Genomic DNA, 12,443 nt, shown 5'->3' with positions numbered 1-12,443 from the left:
GCCACAGTCTCTGGGGTCCACCTGACTTCACATATAAGCCTTACTTCACCACTAAACCCAGGAATAAACAAGCAGGCTTCAGATATCCTTCTAAGACCCTTCCCCCTCTTTTTTCATGACCTCACACTGATGCTTTTTACAAGGCTCAAAGTTCACGGGAGCCCCAGGTCCTAAGCAGAAGCGTCAAACCTTCTTTCTCCAGATCATTAGAAAGATGACTTCCTGGGCACTCTGCCCTGGCCAACCCTCGGAAGAGTCCGTCCCCGGTCAGCCATTTGTAGGCCTCTGATTCCTCGGGGGCGGCTTCAAGCAGGTGGCCACTGGGAGGTAGTCAGGAGGGACCTTCTGGCCGAGGGCCGGGGGCGCTTTGGAGAGGTCAGCTCCGGAGGCCGAAGGGCAGGCTCTCGGGGTCACAGGGTCAGGCCCCATCACAGTGACAGATGAATCCGAGCCCGTCTCTGTCGCTGGCTGGCTGCAGGAGCAGGCCTCTGGAGACGGCAGAGGTGGAGGGGGTGTCCGGGGGGGTGGCCCACAAAGAAAGCCGACCCTGGTGTCTGGCCGGCACCTCTCAACTGGTCTTCATTAGGCATCCAGCAGCCCTCTCTTCTGCCGCCCTCTGTCCCCGGCTGATGGGGTGCTGTCTCCAGGCCTCTCAACTGTTCCTCATTAGGGGGGAACACTGAGCTTTTGTCCTCCATGAAGCCTTCTTTGTTCCACCAGCCCAGCCACGCTCGAAAGCCAGAAACTGATACAAAACAATGCCACTTTATCCTGAGGGGCCCTCCTCATCCCTCCCCCTCCTCCCCCCAGCCAGCCAGGGGTAGAAGACCCGCCTCATGCCCCCTGTTACATCTCTGGGTGTCCGAGTTGTTTGCTGAAGTGCATCAGCCAGAGGACCCCAAACTCAGGATCACCTGGGGTCCTTCCAGGCCTGCCTCCCACCGCAGACATTCTCATTGGATTGGCCTGGGGAGCAGTCCCAGAATCGGGGTTTGTAACACCTGTCTGCATGACTGGGGACGGCTGGTATAGACAGGGAACTTGCTCTCGAATATCCAAATGCCTGTGCACACCTGATTCCTTCTTGCAGGTTGAAAGCAGGGTGGGACATTACAGAGCACCGCCGAGGCCTGGTGCCGTCCACACGGATGCCCGTGGAGAGACCAGGAAGGTCTCAGCGTGCCTGTATGTGCCGGGTGAGGAAGCTGGCTGGACAGAGACCCATCTCTCGGTGTGCCCATGTGAGCCAGGTGAGGAAGCCTGGTAGACAGAGCCCCACGGTCACTGCTGCTGCAGATGCTGGCGCGGGATCTATCCTCAGCTTTTAGCATCAAGAAGGGAACCCAGGCCATTGAAGACCCCTTCTCCTTCATCCTCTGAGCTCTCACCAGACAAAGCTCCATCCTCCGAGGCGAGATGGGTCAGGGGGAGGCTGGGGAGGCTGGAGACAGGGTTTCTTGCCAGCTGTGATCCTGAAGCCATTATTTCTTTCAAAGCCCTCGAGGTCACACTTGAAGACATCACAGTGGAAGACCAGGGATAGATTGGGCGGAACTGTGACACAAACCTCAAGAATAAGGTTTAAAAAGCAAAAGGCAGCCTTCCCATCTGCTAGAGCCTCATAGAAGCTCTTGAGATTCTCATCTTCAGCCACACTAAACTCACCCCTGGAGTACAACCTTCAGCCAAACAAGAAACGGGCCGAGCAGGTGGTCAGTCACACCAGGGAGGCCCCCACATCTTAGAATGACCAACGCTACAAGGGCAGTGGCCTCCTGTGCCATTTATTCCCTGTTACTCCAGCCACTGTGCCAGCCATCTCCTGAGGGTCTTCCTCTCTTTTGCTGACCCTCCTCCACTTTACCAAGGATGGTGTTCTTCTCCAGAGACTGCTTCCTCCCGACAGCTTCCTAAGACATGTGAGACACTATCCCGCCATCCTTGCCTCACAGGAGCATTCTGGCTTGTCCATCTTCCAAGACAGACTCCTTTGTTCTGTTGGCAGTCTGTGGGATATTCAGTACTCTCTGACTGGACACTTGGATCCGATACAGTCAAGTTCATTGTTACAGTCACTGTGTCAGACCATCTTGTTGAAGGTCTTCCTCTTGTTCTCTGACCACCCATCTTTCCGTCCACCTTTCAGACGTTTGAATCTGCTGTTCATTGTTCATAGGGTCACTGTGAGCTGTGGCTGGCCTGACAACCACAGACACTTGGGATTCTAAGCCACAGAGAGAGATTATAGCATCAAGAGGAGTCTGAACCATTGTCTTCCTTTTCTCCACCCGATAGACAGGTGGGCAGTGCCCAACCTAAGATAAAGTGACAGAACTCCATCTCACATACTCTGGGCATGTCGCTAGGAGAGGCTATTCCTTGGAAAGGGACATCACACTTGGAAAGATTGAGGCTTGGCAAAAGAGAGAAAGACCGTCAGCTAGCTTGATTGACACAGAGACTGCAGCAACGGGCTTGAGTGTGTCGGAGATGATGAGGATGGCACAGGAGAGGCCAGGGGTCAGATCTGTTGTTCACAGGGTCACTTTGAGTCATAGTCGATGACACCCAACAACCTAACAATCTAAGGTCATGAATTGGCAAGAATGTTGGGTCAAGAGTCTTAATGGCATCCCCCTCCCAACGAGTGCTCCTGAGATGCCCACACTTTAGTGTTCTCTCATCCCCCTGGCAGCTGGCACCCTCCATGTGCCTCACCCACACACCCCCATTCTTCTACAGGACTGAGAATCATGTCTCCTTCCAAGATGTGGATGTGGGCCCCAGACGGGAAGCAGAGCACCATTCTGGACTGGGAATGCCACCTCTGTGTACATCCCACGTGGCAGAAGGAACCCATCCATCATACAGTGCAGACCCCCTCCCCCCTGCTCCCCAGGAAGAGCAGCCATGGCAAGCTTGTAAATACATGTCTTCAGGTTTAAACAAATGGCATCACTATTTTTATGTTCCGAGGGGTGTCCACGTGAAGGGAGCCAGAGGGACACATGCTGGCATTTGTCCTGTCCTCCCTGCGTGCCGGGGTCCTAGTGCTGTTCCATACCTTCTGCCTCAACAGGCGAGGGGTGCCAATTCCTAGCATTCTATTTTCATCCCGTTTGATGATAAAAATCTCCCCAGCAGGACGAATGACAGTGAACAAACACAGGAAGCAGTCCCCTGATGAGATAGGAGTCGAGTCAAAAACAAAATGACTAAGATGACAAATGAGTGGACCATGGACGCTGCCATCCCCTTCCTGAAGAGGCCAAGAATAGAAGAAGAGGAGCAATCGGGGCAGAGACCAAGAGCTGGCTATGAGGTGGAGGCAGGGGAAGAAGGCTTGTCTGGGGTATCTCCCAGCAGGCACCCTCCCAGAGCAGCCCTCCTTTAGCCAAACCACCTGGCATCAACTACTTCCTTTGAATGTCTTACCTAAGTGAGTGTTTTAGTTGTCTCTTGCTGGTCTAATGGGTAGGGAGTTGTCTCTCCACCCAAAGGCAGGCAGTTCCAGTCTACCAGTTAATTGCTCCAAGGGTGAAATATGGGTAATTATTTCTCATGCAGTTTACTCTCTGACATTTTCGCCTCTGAAAACACACTAGATGGTCAGCTCTGAGTTGCCTCTGACTCAAAGGCAATGAGGGAGTTTTTGAGTCATCATCTAAGGTGGCTACATCAGAATATACCAAAGTGGGTGGCTTTCACAAACAGAAGTTTCTTTTTCTCACAGTTTAGGAGGCTTGGAGTCAGGCTGCCAGGTCTAAGGAAAGACTTTATCTCTTGGTCCACTGTGGGAAAAGAACCTTGTTTTATTTCAGCTCTGTTTTTAAGTTCTTTTGGTGATAATGTGGTATCTTCTCCCTTTCTGACTACTCTTTTGCCGAGCCTACTCTTATGTTTCAAAAGAGATTGATTAAGATAAATACTACACTTAATTTCGTCCCATAACACCACAAAGATATCTCATTCCTAAATGGGATTGTAACCACAGGTGGTGGTGGTGTTGTTAGGTGCCATTGAGTCACCGCATATGACTCATAGCAATCCTGTGAACAACAAATCTGAACCCTGTCTTATCCTACACTATCCATAACATCCCTGACACATTTGAACCCATTGTCATAGTCACGGTATCCATCCATCTCGTTGAGGGTCTTCCTCTCTTTCACTAACTCTCCACCTTTCCAAACATGATGTCCCTTTCCAAAGAATAGCCCCTCCTAGCAACATGCCCAAAGTAGGTGAAAGGAAGCTTCTTCATCCTCACCTCTAAGGAGCACTCTGGTTGCACTTTCTCCAAGACATACCTGTTTGTTCTTTGGCAGGCTATGGGATACTTGGTACTCTTCTCCAACACCACAGGCATAACGGTTGGGATTTAAAAACATATTTAGGGGAGCTCTCATGGTTTGCTCCATAAAGTTAGTAGCACTGCTAAACAAAAAGCTATGTATCTGGTAGTTTGAATCCAACATCTCCTCCCATTAAGATTTACAAAAAATTATTTATGTATATATATATATATATATATATATATATACATACATACATATATATGTATATATATACATACATACACATATATATACACACATACACACATATATAAATTTTTATTATTATTTTTATAAATATATATATAAATATATATGCATATATATGTGTGTGTGTGTGTGTATATATATTTTTTTTTTTTTTTTTTTTTTTTAGTGTGTGTACCGTCAAATCAGATCTGACTGGTACAGGAGGAAATTGTCCCTCCTTCTTCAGCAGAGCATCTGGTGGATTCGAACCTCACATCTCTGGGATTGCAGTGCAGCTTCTTGCTATATATATATATTTTTTTTTTTTTTTACAGTCTCTTAATGGGGGCCCACTACAAGTCAAAATTTACTCCACAGCAGTGAGCTGAGCTTTATTCTGGGGAAAAGAGAATTCACTCCATAGCAGTGGTTTAGCACTTTGCCTTGAAATGTGTGCGAGTCCTTTGATATGCATGATCTTATGGCCAAAACGGAGTCAGCACCTATGTTCTCAGCTTGTTTATCAGAAACTAACTTTCATCTGGTGGTGATGTTCCCCCAGGAGGCATCTGCAAATGTCTGGAGGTTTGGGGGTTTTTTCCCCTCATTTTCTCTTCTGCCGTGGGAGAGGGTGGGGATGGTATGCTGGCAGCACCTAGAGATGAAGAATGCTGCGAAACACCAAATACCAGTGAGGACAGTATTGGTTTGGACAAGCTAGAAGGCAGTAATGTTGAGGTTAAGTCATATCCCAGTTTAGAATGAATTTAAACTGTAGCTAGAGATAGAAGCCTTGTGGTGTAGTAGTTAGAGTCCCTGGCTGGTAGCTGGAAGGTCAGTGGTTCAAATCCACCAGCTGCTTTATAGGGAAAAGTTGAGACAGTGTTCTTCTATAAAGAGTCACAGTCTTGGAAACCCTATGAAGCATTTTTACTTTTAAGATTGTTGTTGTGTACCATCAAGTCCAGCAGCCAGGAAATTAAAAGACGAATTGCACTGTGAAAGTCTGCTGTCAGAGAACCGCTCTAAAGTGCTGAAGAGCAACCATGTCCGTCTGGAAATTAAGGTGCGCCTGATCCAGGCCATAATCTTTGCAGTTGCGTGCTATGCATCAGAGAGCTGGACAATGATTAGGGATGATACAAGGAGAATTGATGCCTTTGAGCTGTGGTGCTGGAGAAGAGTATTGAATATGCTAGGAGAAAAGGTTCATTCTAGAGAGGGTAAAACCAGGCTGCTCCTTGGAGGCAAGGATTTCTGAAGCTTCGTCTGACATACTTTGGACAGACTGCAAGGAGGGACCAATCCTTGGAGAGGGGCGTCATTCTTGGGAGGGTGGAGAGACAGCGTAAGACAGGAAGACCCTTCGATGAGATAGATTGACTTAGTGACTGGTATAATGGGGGTAGGTGTGTCAGAGACATTAAGATTGGCACAGATTAGAACACAGGTTAGGGTTTAGGGCTGTTGTAAACAGAGTTGCTATGAGTCGCAGGCGACTCGACAGCACATAAGAACAACAACCACAACCATCAAGTCAGAACCAACCCATAGCTGACCTTTCAGGAGGTTTTCAGAGGCAGTAAATCGCAGGGGAGGAGACTGACCATGTTTCTCCTGCGGAGCAGCTGGTGGATTCGAACTGCATCCATTGTGTTGGCAACACAGTTCTTATCACTAAGCCGTCAGAGCTCCCTCTAAAAGCATTAGGAGTCAGAATCGACTCAATGGCCGGAGGTGGTTTAAAAATTTCTTGGAAAAAGTCATGCTTTGAGCGTCATATTAAAAAAAAAAAAAAAAAAAAAAACACACACAGACCCAACACACAGACTCCCAAACTATCAATATGGGCTCAAATTGACAACAGCAACTAGAAATGCAGGCACCAAAACAAGCAAAAAAAAAAAAAAAATCAACCCTAAGCTCTGGTGACTTGGTCAGTAGGGAGTTTGTGCTGTTAACCCAAAGGCAAGCGGTTCAAATCCACCAGCTACTTTGTAGGGGAAAGATGGGTCATTTTTTCCTGTGCATTCGAGAGCCTCAGAAACCCCTCCTATGTGAATGTAGGGGGAATTATTTGAAAAAGGAGCATGAGGATGGGTGCACAAGTATATGCAAGTTACAGGAAGGATGTAATCAAGGTTGCTGAAGGGGGTGTGTGGATAATGATGGATTGATTTATTGTTGTTGTTGTTGTTGTTATGCATTGTCTAGTTGCTTGAGACTCATAGCGACCCTATGTACAACAGCCCTAAACTCTGTTCTGTCCTGTGCCAATCTCATTGTCTCCAACACACCCATTCTGATTACTCCAGTCACCAAATCAATCCATCTCCTAGAGGGTCTTCCCTTCCTGCGCCTGCCCTACACCCTCTCAAGCATGATGTCCCTCTCCAAGGACCGGTCTCTTCTAACAACGTGACCAAAGTATGTCAGACGAAGCCTCAGAATCCTTGCCTCCAGGGAGCAGCCCAGTTTGACCCTCTCCAGGATGAATCTGTTTGTTTTCCTAGCAGTCCATGGTACCCTCAATACTCTTCTCCAACACCAAAGCTCAAAGGCATCAATTCTCCTTCTATCCTCCCTAGTCATTGTCCAACTTTCTGACACATAACAAGTGATTGCAAAGACCATGGCCTGTATCACACGCGCCTTAGTCTCCAGAGAGATACCGTTGCTCTTCAGTACTTTGGACCCTAACAGCAGAAAACTTTTCCATCACAATACGTCTTTTAATTGATTTATAGTCTGGGGGGGGGGAATTCTTTTTTAAAGTGATAATATGAAAGAACTTTGGCTTCCAGGACACTTCCAGCTACCTTTCCCATCCCTTCTCAACTCTGGCCCGCCATGTCATTATGACAAAGTATACTGCATCCGAAACTGAGATTCAACCCAAAGGAAGGCATTTGAATCCACCAGCTGCTCTGCGTGATGAACAGTCTCTTCCTGTGCGGTTTACGGCCTCTGAAAACCTGCTGGAGGGTCAGCTGTGAGTCTCTTCCTATTTGACAGCACACAATAACAATATACGGAGATTAAGGAGCCCCGGTGGTACAGTGGTTAAGTGCTCAGCTGCTAACTAAAAGGTCGGTTGGCAGTTCGAACCCCCAGTCACTGTGCAAGAAGATGTAGCCATCTGCTTCTGTGAAGATCACAGTCAAGGTCACTGAACTGGGCCTGTAGAAAGGGTTGAACTGGGCCCCCATGGTGTAGTTCTAGTTCTCCACTCTTCTGTGGGATCACTGTGTGTTGGCATCTACTCGACAGCCGTCGGTGTCTGCTGTCATCAGTGAAGAGGCGGGCTAGTAGAGGCGGGAGAAAGGGAGACAGTCTCCTCCCGTGTCATTCACTGTCTCTGAAAACCTGCTGGAGGATCAACTATGTATGAGTCAGTTCTGACTTGACAGTACATAAGAACAGCAATAGAGGAAAGGAGAACAAGGTAGCAATGTGTCTGTGTCCCCCGTGTGCCAGGGATGGGACAACCTACCAGTGACACACAGATCAACAAGGCACGGTTCGCATGACCAAGAAATTGTGCTGAGAACGGTAGACAGACAAAGGCGTTTCCCTGTTAAGGATGCTGTTGGGAGGGGTGGGAACGCTTCCCGGAGAAGAAGACACGACACAGGGATGCCAGGAAGAGGGTGGAGGGCACTTTGAGTTATGGGAAAAGTCGCCAGCCCACCCCCAAAGTCATTCCAGCTATAGGACTTGCATGACACCAACAGCCCTCTGCTGAACGCAGCTGCCACTGCCCCTTCGGCTGGCCTCCGAAAGCCACAGGGTTACGTTTTGCCGCAGAGCAGTGATCAGCGGAAATAATTGACATAGATTAAGCTATGGGCAAGCTGTGTAGATCATGGGCCCAGGCCTAATTCCTGCCCGGTCCACTCAATTACCCAGGAGCTACTTACTGGAGACCCAGGTGGACTTACTGTAAATAAGTCCAACGGTGGGCACGGATGTCACCGGGTAACTGCATTTGCCATGCTCGGTGATACATAAGGAAACCTTCCTCAAGGTGACCGTGGAGTCAGCAGTTATGTGGTGGTCTCTCTGACAGCACAGTATCCCCACGGATCCGTGGCACCAGGGGCCTCGGTGGAATCTTCTGTACAACAAGCATGACTCAGACAGATAATTACCCAAGACTGAAGTTGTCAAATGGTCCATTTTACTTGAGCCCACACTCAACACCCGTAGATGCAGCAATCAGGAAGTCAACACCCGTAGATGCAGCAATCAGGAAGTCAAACAGCACATTGCATTTGGAAGATCTGCAGCAGGAGACCTCTTTAAAGTGCTGGCAAGCACAGTTGTCGCTTTAAAGACTAAGGAGAGCCTGACACGAGCCACAGTATTTTTCTCGTATGCACGTGAAAGCTGGATAGTGGATAAGGAAGACCAAAGAAGAATGGATGCCTTTAACTTGATGGTGCAGGAGAAAAATATGAATTGTAGGATTCAGTTTGCTCGGCTCCACGGTCAACACTCTTGGCACCAGTTGCTAGGAAATCAAAAAAACGTATTGCGATGGGAAAGTCTGCAGTTAGGGACCTCTCTAAAGTACTCAAGAGCAACGGTGTCTCTCTGGAGACTAAGGTGCGCCTGATACAGACCATGGTTTTTGCAATCCCTTGTTATGCATCAGAGAGTTGGACAATGACTAGGGAGGATAGAAGGAGAATTGACGCCTTTGAGCTGTGGTGCTGGAGAAGAGTACTGAATGTACCATGGGCTGCCAAGAAAACAAATAGATTCATCCTAGAGAGGGTTAAACCAGGCTACTCCTTGGAGGCAAGGATTCTGACATACTTTGGTCATATTGTAAGGAGAGACTGGTCCTTGGAGATGGTCTTCATTCTTGGGACGGTGGAAGGCAGGAGCAGGAGGGGAAGGCGGTCTATGAGGTGGATTGATTCAGTGACTGGGGTAATCGGGATGGGTATGTCGGAGGCAATGAGATTGGCACAGGATAGAGCAGGGTTTAGGGCTGTAGTACATAGGGTCGCTATGAGTCACAAACGACTCGACGGCGCATAACAACAACAACAGTATCCATAAAAAATATGACTGATACAAGAGAAAAATATGAATATCCTGTGGGCTGCCCAAAGATCAAACATATATCTCTTGGGAAAAGTGCAACCAAAATTTTCATTAGAGATGAGAATGGCGAGTGTGTTAGGTACTTTAAATGCACTAAGTGATTTAATCTTCACAATAATTCTATGCAAGAGACATTGCTGTCTCCATAGTCCATTCAGAAAACCAAGACTCAGATTAAGCATTTTCTCAGGGCTTTTAAACTGTGAATTCCAACTCATAGTGACCTTATAGAACAGAATAGAACTGCCCCATAGGGTTTCCAAGGCTATAAATCTGTACAAAAAAAATCGTGGCACACGCCTTTCCTGATTTTAAACCACACAGTATCCTCTGGTTCTAATTGAATTACTCTCTTGTTGTCTATGTAAAGGTTCTTTATAAGTACAATGAATTTAATTTCACGGGAATCTTGATTCTTCCCAGCATTATTCATCATTTTCTATGAGCCACACGGCCAAACCCCTTGGCATAGACCATAGAACACAGGCATATATCTTTTTGGTGTTTTTGACTTTCAGCCAAACATCAGCAAGAATATTCTGCTTTCCATATCCTCTTCCAAGTGTGGCTTAGATTTCTAGCAGTTCCCTATCAATGTGCAGCTCTAGCTGTTTTATTTTAATGTTCTGGGTTCGAACCACTAACCTTTCAATGAACAGCTGAGCACTTAGACTGCACCACCAGGGATCCTTGTTTCATAACTTGTTATTGTTGTGGTGTTTCATAATTAGTAAATAACAAGTGGAGAGATTGCCTCTGATGGATTCAGGTCTCAGATTCATGCCACCGTGCCTTCCAGTTGCTTACCTGCTTGATCACCTTGTAAGAGTCAAAAGACTAAATGTTGGCCGTAGTGGCTGCAGACTGAATCTGGCTGAACCTCAGCATCTTCATCTGTCCACGGGTGTGAAGATAATAGCTACTTTCCAGGGTTATCTGAGGATTGTGTAACATCACTTGTATAAAGTGCTTGGCACGGTGCCTGGAACATAATAACGGTCCAGTTAATGTTTGCTGAAGCTGGTTGCGTTATCAGTGCATTGGGCTGCTACGACTCCATTTCCCAGACAGACTGCTAAGAATTGATACCTTGCCTTCCTATATTCCCTGTGTAGCAACCTTTTCTAGCCAAATAAAGCTAAGAGATTGACAGGCAAGTCAAGACCTCAGTCCCCACCTCAGAAGAAGGACTATGCAATGAGTTGCACCTTCCATTAAACAGTCAAGGGTCCCTGAACAGCCAGAATCCAAACCCATTGCTGGCAGGTTTGATTGCTGACTCTTGCTGACTCGTGAGTTACAGAGCAGACCTGCTGCTCCACAGGTTTTTCTTGGCCGTAGTCTCTACGAAAGGAGATTGCCAGGCCTTTCTTCTGCAGAGCCTCTTGGTGGGTTCAGTCTTGCCCTTTGGTAATTTGTCATTGTCATTGTTAGGTGCCGCTTTTTTCAGTTCATAGTCAACTGCAAACTTTGAACCACCCAGGGACAGCCAAGGTGCTCTAGAAATTGAAAAGCTTTTCAGACTAAAAGTGGCAAAAACATTATTTCATGATGTTCCGCAGTCGTCCAGCCAAATTGTCAGTCATGTTCTCAGAAGGAACAAAAGTTGAATTAAATTTCCACGTGTTTCTTGCAAATAGATAATTGATGAATAGAAGGATGGATGGAGGGATGGGGAGGTGGGAGAGGGAAAGAGGGAAGAGAGATGTTGTTGTTATGTGCCATTGGGTCAGGATTGGCCAGTGAGTTTTCAGAAGCAATAAATCACATGGGAAGAGACTGCCTATCTTTCTCTCTTAGAGCAGGTGGTGAATCAATTCAAACTGCCTGCCTTTGGGTTGGCACTCCAACTCCTTACCACTAAGCCGCCAGAGCTCTGGTATAGGACAGGTAAGTAGCTAGCTAGCTAGATCGATCGATCGATCGATCGATCAATCAATAGATAGATAGATCGATAGATGATAAATAAATATATGATAAAATAGATGGATTATAGTTAGGTACATGATAGGTGGATGGATGGATGGATGGATGGAAGATAGATAGATCGATAGATAGACGATAGATAGCTAGAAAGATAAATAGATGATAAATAAATATATGATAAAATAGATGGATTATAGTTAGGTACAGGATGGATGGAAGATAGAAGATAGATAGATAGATAGATAGATAGATAGATAGATAGATAGATACCATAGGATACATATTCCTTTTATATAGATGATACCATATAATATAGAGGATACCATATGATACCTATTCCCTTTACAGTTGACATTTTCACTGTAGAATCATAAAGAGGTTAATTTTTTCTGTTACCAGAAGGCTTCATCAGTTATCCCAAGGGCCTCTTTTAATCCTTTGACACATGCATCATAACCATTTGAAGCTCGTCTTGTTAACTGGTCTGAGGCCACCGCATTCCATCCCATCACATACTTCACTGATAATTAGAGCCCTTCTCCGGCAAAACTCTCCTCCCCTCCCGAAATCCTGCATCCTTTGCCAGATTTGTGAAATCCGTTTTGTAATTCATTCACCTCGTACGGGCACAGGGAACTCAAATGACCTAGTGGTAAGAAGCTGAGCTACCATCCCAGAGGCATGGGATTCCTCCACCAGGTGCTCCCCGTGAGAAGGGTGGGCAGTCCCCTCCTGTGTGATGATTTACTGTCTCTGAAAACCCTCTGGAGGGTCAGCGATGGGTTTGTTTTGACTCAACAGCACACAACAGGAATGGGCACAGATATCTACAGAGCCCTAGTGGTGTGGTGGTTAGAGCACCAAGAGTATGTATTT

The 12,443-nt window shown here is 46.7% G+C and overlaps 1 pseudogene; it reads right to left on the bottom strand.

Annotated features, from left to right (window-relative positions):
• Positions 1-267: 267 nt before the first annotated feature.
• The window catches only part of LOC102857288, a 96,819-nt pseudogene continuing 84,643 nt past the window's right edge, over positions 268-12,443 (bottom strand).

This window comes from Elephantulus edwardii, unplaced genomic scaffold (assembly GCF_000299155.1).
Source record: "Elephantulus edwardii isolate Elephantulus edwardi_28Jun2011 unplaced genomic scaffold, EleEdw1.0 scaffold00089, whole genome shotgun sequence".
NCBI lineage: Eukaryota > Metazoa > Chordata > Mammalia > Macroscelidea > Macroscelididae > Elephantulus > Elephantulus edwardii.
Note: the sequence above shows the minus strand (reverse complement) of the source record. Positions and strands in the feature narration are given on the sequence as shown.